This window comes from Chrysemys picta, chromosome 11 (genome assembly GCF_011386835.1).
Source record: "Chrysemys picta bellii isolate R12L10 chromosome 11, ASM1138683v2, whole genome shotgun sequence".
Taxonomy (NCBI): Eukaryota; Metazoa; Chordata; order Testudines; family Emydidae; genus Chrysemys; species Chrysemys picta.
This window is the reverse complement of record NC_088801.1, coordinates 44647284-44657645: the sequence shown is the minus strand read 5'-3', so window position 1 is coordinate 44657645 and position 10362 is coordinate 44647284. Positions and strand designations below refer to the sequence as shown.

General features: G+C 44.4%; 1 protein-coding gene across 15 annotated transcripts in view; it reads left to right on the top strand.

Annotated features, from left to right (window-relative positions):
- Positions 1–3079: 3079 nt before the first annotated feature.
- Positions 3080–10362, top strand: part of SESTD1 (SEC14 and spectrin domain containing 1) — a 127377-nt gene continuing 120094 nt past the window's right edge. For 2 of the 15 annotated variants that reach the window (XM_065561918.1, XM_065561915.1), the window contains exons 1-2: positions 3228–3334; positions 7037–7115. The gene's annotated coding sequence lies outside the window, so the exon portion shown is untranslated. Of the gene's footprint in view, positions 3335–3410; positions 3457–3488; positions 3761–3854; positions 4052–7036; positions 7116–7907; positions 8017–10362 lie in introns of those variants that run through there. The other 13 variants (XR_010591597.1, XM_024114746.3, XM_065561914.1 and 10 more) reach the window with 11 other exon arrangements.

Genomic DNA, 10362 nt, shown 5'->3' with positions numbered 1-10362 from the left:
AGGGAACAGAAACAGATATCATCCACCACTCTGAGTCCTGTTGGAAAGGAGCAGATGGAGTCACAGTCGTTCTTTGCCATCTATGTAATTTAAAAAAAAAAAATTAAGAAAGGGGAAGGAACACAATCCTTCCCCCCCCCATGTTAATTGAATAAGAACAAGAAAGCTTACATGACACAAATTCTAGTTTTAAACTGGAAACTAGAATAAACTTGGCAGCCATTCTTTGATACAAATATTGGAGTGACCCTTTCTGTTTTATGAATGGCAGGCTTCTTCTCATCTTCAGACCATATCTTCTTTTCTGTCAGATGATGGCTGCTGCTTCACTGGGTTTGCAGGGTTTACAGGGTGTGCAACATGTCACCTTCAAGAACCCTTAGCACTGCTGGATACAGGGCGGCATACATAAAACCTTTAACTCTCGGGAAAGCCTTGGCTTCGGCGTATACTATCCTTTCTGTGAAAGAACAGAAGAAACTTGAAATATACAACAAATCTTTTCCCTCCGTATCCGCCACACTGCTCTTGCATCTGCAGACTTGCTAAGATTTTTGCCTTCTCTCAGTGAAGTGGACCAAAAGCATAACAGCTCTTGTTGTTTTGTTACCTGGAGGTAAAAAAGAAAAGCATGAGTGTGGTGGTCATGGTAGCTCTTAATGGGATTATGTATGCATTCCCGATTTAACATCTCTGAAAGCCATGTTACAAACAAGTTTGTGGAAGGAAGAGGCCTTTAACTCCCTCCTGGAAAACCAGGCTGCAAAAGTTGTTCTTTCAGTTTTGTTGTGCAGGCACTTTCCCTTTTATGTATGTATGTATGTACGTACTTATGTATTTGTTTACTACTTCTGCCTGGTGCTATTACAGGTTCTGAAGATATGGTCTCCATCCTGTATGTTAGCAAACCTTTCCTCTGGTCACTCCACTTCCTCCACTCACTCATTCATTAGGGTTTCCTGCTATCTTGTCTAACTGTTGCAAAATAAAATCATTTAACCACTGCAGATTCTTGTATGATCCTTCTCTTCTGTTAACTCTTCTTATAGGTGCTACACAGCTTTGGTATGTTTTTGCATCTTTTTCTTAAGGTAGTGACCAGATAGCCCCATAGTTGGAAGGCAATATCAATTGTAGGATATCGTTTGCCAGATAATTATTTCCCCCTTTCAAGTAAAATAAAAATAATCTTAAGAACAGGTGCATGATGTGTAATTTGGGCTATGTAGCATTATAATCCAAGTTAGGTGCCTCCAGCTGCCCCCCGACTCCAGAATTTGACAAGACTGCATTTGAGTTTGCACAAAGAGAATCAGACAAAAAACCAAAGAAAACAAAATCTAGAACAAAAAGCTGTGAAGGCGCCGTACTCTGAACCTACTGCTGAGGTTCTGCTGTTGTTGCTGGTGAAAGGGTGGCAAAGAGGAAGCAATGGTTAAGGTGGCTGGAGACATTGTGAGCTCCTGCTCACTCGCTCTTCTGGTATTTCTCTGACTTTCCTGCTGGGAAAGTATTGGTTTTTGGTCAGGGTCGACATTTGGAGTTTCTTGAAAAGCCCCCTGACTCTGCAACTGGTGGTCTCAGAGTGGCTTAGGTAGAGGAAGGAGGTGACCATTCCAGCTGTCTTTTCTCCAGATCTCAGGACCCTTTTTTAGCATAGACTCTTTTTGCTTTCTGCTCTGTGGATTGGAATAGTTAGTAACCAAAAAATACGATGTGCCCATTTGAGCCCTAAACCCTCAATCCTGCAATTGACTCCATTCATGTTGTGATCAATGGGGCTCCACATGGGTGCAGAGATCATCATCTGCCTGTGCAGTTACTGGCGCAGATCCATGCCCTAAATTTCTACGTAATATGGAAGAAGTAAATTTAAATAGTGAATTAAAATACAGGTGTCCTCTTGCTTAAAAATCTGACATTTTGGTTGAAAAAAATGATCAGACATAGGCCCTGATCCTGCAAACATTTACAAACATGATTAACTTTAAGTATGTGAATAGTCCCATTGACTTCAGTGGCCCCAATCCTACAACTGACTCTGCATAAACTCAGAGCAGTCAGTTGCAGGATCTGAGCCAATGGGACTCCTCATGTGCATAAAGTGAACATATGCTTACATTTTTGCAGATTTAAGAGTCCTGAAGCTCATGCCTCACCGCTTAAAAAGTGGCTGAAAGAATATTTTTAAAAAATTGTAAATAAGAATAATTGCTTCAGCAGTAACATTCTGAATGACAAGTTTCAGCCATGTTAATTTTTATAATATAAAATATAAATATAAAGCTCTTGAAAAGCAAGGAGAACAACAGAACTGCTGACACGGTATGAACAGCACCACTAGCTAGCCCATTGTCTGTTCTGCCTCCAGTCCATCCATATACTGGAAATTTACAATGCCCCCATCTCAATCATTAGGAAAAACTGATTGACATTTTTCAGAGTAGCAGCCGTGTTAGTCTGTATCCGCAAAAAGAAGGTGCCACAAGTACTCCTGTTCTTCTTTTTGATTGACATTTATTATTGTGACATTTTTTTATACTCTGGGTTTCATTGGTGAATATTTTAAATCATAACCAGTCCTCACTGAAGGAAGCTTGCAAGGTAACATACACAATGCTTTTGGGGGGGGAGTCTAGGTTTTATTTTAAGGGTGGTCGGTGATACCTTCCCACACCAAAGCAGAATCACAGAAATGTAGGACTGGAAGGGACCTCCAGAGGTAATAAGTCCAGCTCCTTATGCTGTGGCAGGACCAGGTAGAAATGTTCTTGGGGCCCAGCCTCCTATGTTTTATGTACCTCTTTACTGTTGGCCTTGGTTGGTATTTTGTCTAGGCAAGGAGTACAGGATAGGGCCTTTTGTTGGCCTAGTTGCCTTTTTAGTATTGTTTGGGATTTGCATTTATTTATTTTTTATTTAGTTTTTTTTTTCTCTCTGACGAAGTTCTAAGGTGTCCATCTTCATAGCTGTCACACTGAATTGTTGTTTGTTGTCATTATAAATGTAACCATGCAGATTGCCAGTGCCAGTGGCAGGCACTTAATACATAAAATACGAATACTGTTTTATCCTTAACAGCAGGGTCAGGCATTGTTCTTCTTTCCTGGTGGGTAAGAGGTTAAAGACACGAAGAAGGCAGTAAGAGCACCCAGGGGAGGCCACTCTCTTTCCAGAATTAGATGAATACTGTATCTGATGCTGCTCCTACACCGTGAGGGCAGAAGGGAGGGTGCAATGTGGGTGAGTGCCTGATGGTACCAAATGGGGGGAATCTGGTGAGTGTTGATCCTACCCGGTGAGGATAGGCTAATGGAGAGGGGGGAGAAGCTGGGTAAGTGACTCATGCTACCTAGTAGGGGCGGCTAATGTGGGCATTTGGGTGAGTGCCTGATGCTACCAGCTGGGGGCAATAGGGTGATATTTGGGGGGTGCCTGCTGCTCCTAGCCGGTAAGGTAAGGTTGAGTGGACGGGGCGGGGGTGGCTTGGCTAGTGCATTGTTTTCCTTCGGGGTGGGGCTTGTTGTTGCCGGCTCTCTGCTGACCCTGCCCCAAACCAGCTGCAGCACCGGCTAAGGGGAGGGGGGGAATAATGTAGTTCCTGCTCCCCTTCCCTGCACGCCGGGTCCTCGGGCAGCCGCAGCAGAGCCGAGCTGGGGCTGGGTTCGCCGGCCGCCTCCTGCAGCGATCGCTCTGCGCTGCCTGCTCGCGGGGCTCTGCCGCCAGGCCCGGGTCCGTGGGGCCGCCGCCCCTCGCCCAGGTGAGTAGCCGGGCTGGGTGGGGGGACTCGTCCCCTGGCTGCTGGCGGCGCGGGCTGCGGCCACGGGCTCCCCGGCGGCGGGCGGGGGTGGAGCGGGGAGGAGAGCAGGCCCTGCGGCCTGACTGGGCTTTGTTCCCCGGGCTGAGGCGGCGGGGCTGGGCTCCCTTCTCCCGGGGGGACGTGCTCACCAGCAGAGCAGCCCTGCTCGCTAGGGGCGGGAACAGCGATTCTAGGGTCCCCTCCCCAGGCTCCCAGCCGCTTCTCTCGGGAGCCGGCGAGAGTGGCTCCCAGGTACCTGGGTGTTTGCTGACACTACCCCCCCATGCCCCGGAGGGGGGGGGGGTGACGAGCCCTAACAGCGCCCCCCCCCCCGGGTTAGCTCAAACCCCGCAACAGGTTCGAGGACTATTGGGTTTGTGCCTGGCCGGGGGCTCGGGGAGGCGCCCTGTGCTGCGCGGGCTCCCCCGGCACTGCTGCTGCGGCTCTCCTTTGTGTTGTCACGCACCGAGGCGGCTGCTGTGGAGGGACCCCGGTCCCTTCCCGCTGCGGCACCCTCTGCTTTGCACGAGCACCCGGCCCCGTTCTCCTCCCCGGCCCATGCTGCTGTGTGCGCTGCACGGCTTTGTACCCTGCCACTGCCGGGTAGACTTTGCAAGGGGAAAAGATGGTGGTTTTGGCAGAGGGAAGGCTCCGGAGGAAAGGCGCCAGCATCCTAGGGTGCAGCGATGTTTAGTTTATTATGGGGGTTTTCACTGTCCCTGATTTGTACAGCTGTTGGTAAAAGTGTAACGAGGAGGCTCTGCTGGTCTTGGAACAATCACTGTGCGGTCAGTGCCTTGGCATCCCGTCCTGCTGGCTTCTGGAAGCTAAAGCAGGAGCTATGGTTGCCATTTCTTTGATTTTGACAGGTCCATTGTCTTGCAATTTTGCCTTTCCCCCCTTCTGATTGTACTGCATTGTGCTGCCCATTGAGAGGTTTATAGAGCGGTTGTTAGCCAGAAATGTGTGGGAAGGACATATTCTAAAGCACTCTCTTCCGAGTATTGTGTGTGTGCCCGGAGGAAGCTCTTTGGTGGCAATCTTATGAATGGAGATAATCACTGAAGCACAACCCTCTGTTTTTTTTAAATGAGCAAAAATTTGGTATTGCTCATGTGGACCCACGAAATGGCACAAGACTGAGTCAGTGGGCAATTTTGTCAGCTCTTTTGTCGTCATCTCCTCCCCAACCCTTAAGAAAATACAATTGGTCATTGCACTGATTGCAGTCCTAAAAATGCAAGTGTCCTAATGATATCTGCAAAGGTGAAATGTTGACTTTGTTCGCGTTAAAATGTGAATACATTAATTAAAATTATGATTGAATGAATGTTTAATTCCCTTTTCCCCCTTCTTGTTTGCTATACATCTTAAATGTAATGCAACAGTGTACACCATTATTGTGTCTGAGAGCAGCAACTCCACAGGCAAAGCCATATTGCTCTTCTGACACCCTAGTGAGGACTCTCCTTTTAAACTGAATAATTTATTTTCTAATTCCCAGCTGGCATTGTCAACCCTGAGCAATCATTATTGTGAGAAGAAAAAAGGGAGGGGAAATGGGGTGGGAAGGGTGACCTTAGGGTGAAACAGACAAAAGTTTGGTTGGAGAGGCCTAATTCAGGAATGGAAGTGCCAACCATGAGGCAGAAAAAAAGAACTGTAGACAGCTGGAATATAAAATTTCTCTGCAGTGATGGATGTGCAGAGTCTGCAGAATCCTACAGAGAATGAGGGGAATCTGCATTGCAATGTACTGCCTCCTGCAGAATCACATAAAACAGCCCTTGCCAGCTAGCTTGCAAAAAAAATATTGATCACAGTCTTGGAAATCCGAACATCCTGGCTCTGTATGTTACAGTACAAGTAGGAAACTTTCCCTGAAGACTGGGGCGGCCTAAGTCATCAATTCTTGCTGAATCAAAAGTTTCATTTAATTCATTTAAGAAAATGAAGCTTTTGAGTCCAAATAGTTGTGAAGATAACCTTCATTGCATGAACCAAGGTGGTGCTGTCTTCCTGAGTCTGTAGCTAGTTTCATTGTTGTTCAGTTCTTGGGAGTCTCTGTGAAATAGACAAGAAGCAGGTCAATTTCAGCTAACTACTATTTGGGAGATCTCTGAGCAGCAGCAGGGAGGGCACTGGAGATATTATTTGGAAAGGGGAGCCAAAAAACAGTGGTAGAGAATCCCAACACAATCGTCACACAACAGTCAGGAGTCTCCAGGGTAGGGGAGAGGGAGGAAAACTTTTCCCTTCCAGCTGCAAAAAGTAGGCTGGGGAAACCTACACATTTATTAGCTAGATTCAGATAGAATTGGTAGAGCCTCTGAGCAGGGCCCGAAACCAGCACTGTCCTAGGAATCCCACCATCCACCCTTCTTTGAGCAGCTTGGGTGGGGGGCATTACAGCTGCCCCTGGATCCGTAGAAGTGTGTACTTGCATTCCCTGCATCTGCCTTAGTCATCTGACTAGAAAGTGTCCAGTAACATTTTTTTCAAGCCTTGCTATGAGAGAAGTTGATGTTGCATTTGGGTGTGTGAGAAACCTAAGGAGCTTATTTAGATTAATCACTGGCCTTGTGTCTAGGTATGACAAATACAAATCCATGCTTTTTCTTTCTTTCTGTGCATGTGGGGGTACTCCACCACCACCATAAGACACTACCCCTCATATTGAAGTATTTGTCAAAGCTTTATTTTTTTATTTGAAGGGAGTATCTTCTGATGCCTTGTGTTCTAACATAAATCTTGAGTGGAATTTGTAATAATCAAGTTTCTTTTAAGGCAATGACTGGTCCAGTTTAAAGTCACATCTCTTCTCTTTTCTTCCCCACACTGTTCCCACTTTGCTTTGCTATTTTCTTTCTTTGGGGCGATCAAATTTCATGTTCTCTGTGGATCACCTCTAGCTGAAAATATACTACAAGAACAGTGGTTCTCATTGCTTTCCCACTGCTTCCGGTGTTGCCTCAGGAGCATAGCCTGCTAACTGTAACCAATGCTGATTTCTACCATATGTTTTGATACAAAACATGCGATTCCTGCAATCCCACAGTCAACTTAAATCCCTGACTTAAATGTGTATGAATATATAATAGAAACTTTGCCCCCTCCCATTGTGTAAGTTGTGACATTATCTAAATCCTCGTAACAAGGTTTCTAAATGATACTGTATATTAAAAGCTACTAAAAAAGTACTGTATGTTCAAATTAAACTTTCATTTAAATCCACAGAACCCAGGAAGCTCTGAGTAAAAGCTCAAACCTACATCCTTAACACATCCCATTGTATCTGGATACTGCAGCACATATGGTAAGTAGTAATGTAATATCCATAGTTTGATTCAGAAATTTGATAATTAAAATCTTCATTCAAAACTTGTGTAGTTCCCACCCATGTTAGAACACAGGGCATCAGAACATATCCAGGCAATGGATGTAGCCGGAGAGTTAAGAAAGGTATCTCAACTGCAATTCAGAACTTCCTTATAAAGGTTTTAATGGGTCTACAGGTTCTTGAGTTTTATGGAACATATTTTCAAATAGTGGCATTTTTAAAAACCAAACTTCAGATATGTAGTGTACATTGTGTAGTTCAGTTTAACATCTTAGTTCATTTGATTTGTATAGTGACTTTCATAGAAAAGTTTCCCAGAATGGTGCTGTTAGTGATTAGTCTCTACAGTACATGTGAATACAATGATGGTTACAGTATCTAATCCTGGTACTGAAGTATCTTAAAATGTTTTAGGCCAGAGGGTGAATGAATACAGAGAAAATAGGATGGGAGGTTTGTGAATTTTACTAGAGAGAGGAAGTTGATATGGGGAGTGCAGGGGAGAGGATTTGAAAAGCATCAGGGAGATGCATGGAGAGAAGCAGGAAGACTGTTTCAGTAGGGAAAGGTGTGGGTTAACCTGTGCGTAGACATGGAGATGGGGGAGCCGCAAATAAAAGAGTCTGGTGTTGAAACTGTCCGCTTTATAGACTAAATTAGAAGCAAATCTGTGGAAGACTTTGAAGTGAGGAGAAACTTATACTGGATTCTAAAACGGACAAGGAAGTGAGAGCAGATGAATATGGGGTGCTGTTTTCCTGTTTCTAGGTGAGAAGATGAGTTGCTGCATTGTGGACAAGTTTGATGTTTGGAACATTTGGACCTAAGGAATCCACAAAGAAGGAAATAATAGTAGTTAAGACAAGAGGAGATGAAGGTATGAATTGGTAGATGAGTGGCTGAAACAGTGCTTGATGTAAGAGTGCTGCAGAAGTGATAGGTGGATTTATAGGCCTAGGAGAGGTAGGAGGCAAATGAGAAATCAGAGTCAAGTTAAACCAGTGGTGGGTAACTTGCGGCCCAGGGGCGGCATGCAGCCAATCAGGGTAATGCGCTGGCAGGCCGCCGGACAGTTTGTTTACATTTGCATAGCCACCCAGTGGCTGTGGTTCACCGTTCCCACCCATGGGAGCCGTGGGAAGCGTCAGCCAGCACGTCCCTACAGCCCGCGCCGCTTCCTGCAGCTCCCATTGGCTGGGAATGGTGAACCGCGGCCATTGGGAGCTGTGGGCGGCCATGCAAATGTAAACAAACTGTCTGGCGGCCCGCCAGCAGATTACCCTGATGGGCTGCAGGTTGCCCACCAGAGTTAAACTCTTGGGTTCGTGGCAGTAGGGTGAATGTGGAGTTGGTGTTGAGACAGAGGTGGTGGAGATCTGTTTTGAATGTATTGAGTTGAAGGCTCAGTGGAGCTGAGGGTTGAACAGAGAAAATAAGGCAAAAAATGAGAAAATGTTTGGGGAATGAAGTGAGTGGTTGGATTTTCTCTCAATAGATTAGGGTATTCTTGGCATAGTAGTGATATGCAGGGTTGAATTTGGGAAAGAAATGGCCCTCCTTAGTGGAATGAATTGGCATGAACACATCACACGTGAGATGCTATGCACTGCTTTTTCTCTGTTTTCTGGTTTTCTTGAAAATGTTGATTTTTAATCAGCAGAGCCCTATGCTGTGAAGAATGGCTGCACTAGAGCAACCTCTTTCCCTATGCATCATCTTGATGGCTAAGGTCACCTGATATGATTTTGCTGACAGTTCTCAGATGTGTACCACCTTTAGGGCTTGAGGCAGGATGTTATCAGTAGAAAGCAGATGTGTTATCTCTGTAGAACTTGCTCAATATAGCAGTCCTCTTGGCCTGAGTTTACTAAGTTCCAAAGCATGCCGCAAGGCACATAATTTTTGGTCAAATTTTTTTTCATACTGGGTTGTTACTGCGGTGACTTCAGGTTGTACAGGGTGGGTGTGGTTTGTGTGATCTATTCTGGCCAGTTTGTTGCTGCTTATTGATTGGTTGTGTGATCAGAGGCATAGGAAGGGTACAGAAAATTAAAGAGAACAAGCACATCATGCAGTTTATAGAAGTGACATATCTTATAAGACTTTTTTTTTTTAGTAGCTGCCCAAATATTTATAATTTTATATGGCAACATAAGATCTAGTGAACTTCATTCTGTTTTCAAAAAAATTTCAGTTACAAATGTATCAGAGGTATAAGCCATTGGTGCATAAACACTGTAAGATTCATATGTCATCTGCATGTTTAGTGTGGACAAACTGCACATCAACCAGGTCAATCTAAGGTACTTCTATGGTCTCCATCACCACAGTATCTGAGCACCTCACAAGCATCAATATATTTATGCTTTCAACACCTCTGTGAGGAAGGGCAGTACTACTTATTTCCATTTTACAGGTGGAGAACTGAGGCACAGAGGCTAACTGACTTGCCCAAGATCACACAGCAAGTCTTTGGCAGAGTAAGGACTTGAACTCTTGTCTTGTAGTTCCTAGGCTAATGCCCTAATCGCTAGACCATCCTTCCTCTGTGTTTATAATTAATAGAGTTTTGTTCTCTTGTGTGTGGAGGATTATTGTGCATATCTTCCATCTCATGCATCAAAAGCAGACTACTCCCAGAAAAAGATTTTAAAAGTACAGAAGGTCCTTGAGGGTATTACAAAGCTCAGACGAAAGCTTACTCTTGAATTATGCATGTTGAAAGATTGTTCACAGGGTATCGGAAATACAGTTGTCTAGATAAGAGATTTTTTTTTTTTTTTTTGTTAGAGGCAGAATTTCATTCTTTGTCTCATCTCTAGCTTCTGCTTGGCTTCATTATCTTAAATGTTAGGCATTTCTGATGTGGACATCATGGTAACAATAGGAACCCAAATATATAATTTTTGGTTTAGTAAATAAATAAATAAATATACACACACACACACACACACACACACACACACACACTTCTCTAGTACCACTGCAGAATATATGGGAACAAAATAATGTAATTTTCAATAGTGTCACTATGGTATTCTGGGCCATACGGATCATACTGAAATGTTCCAGGGCCTTGGTTGAGACCAACATACTAATTTTCACTGTAACCTAAGCCAGTCTTGTATATTATCGTGCGGTCTTAAAGCTAGCTTGTTTTCCTCTATCACTGTCACAAAACGAACGCCAAGTTCTAATCTCAAACCCTAGAGAGTGTTTATAC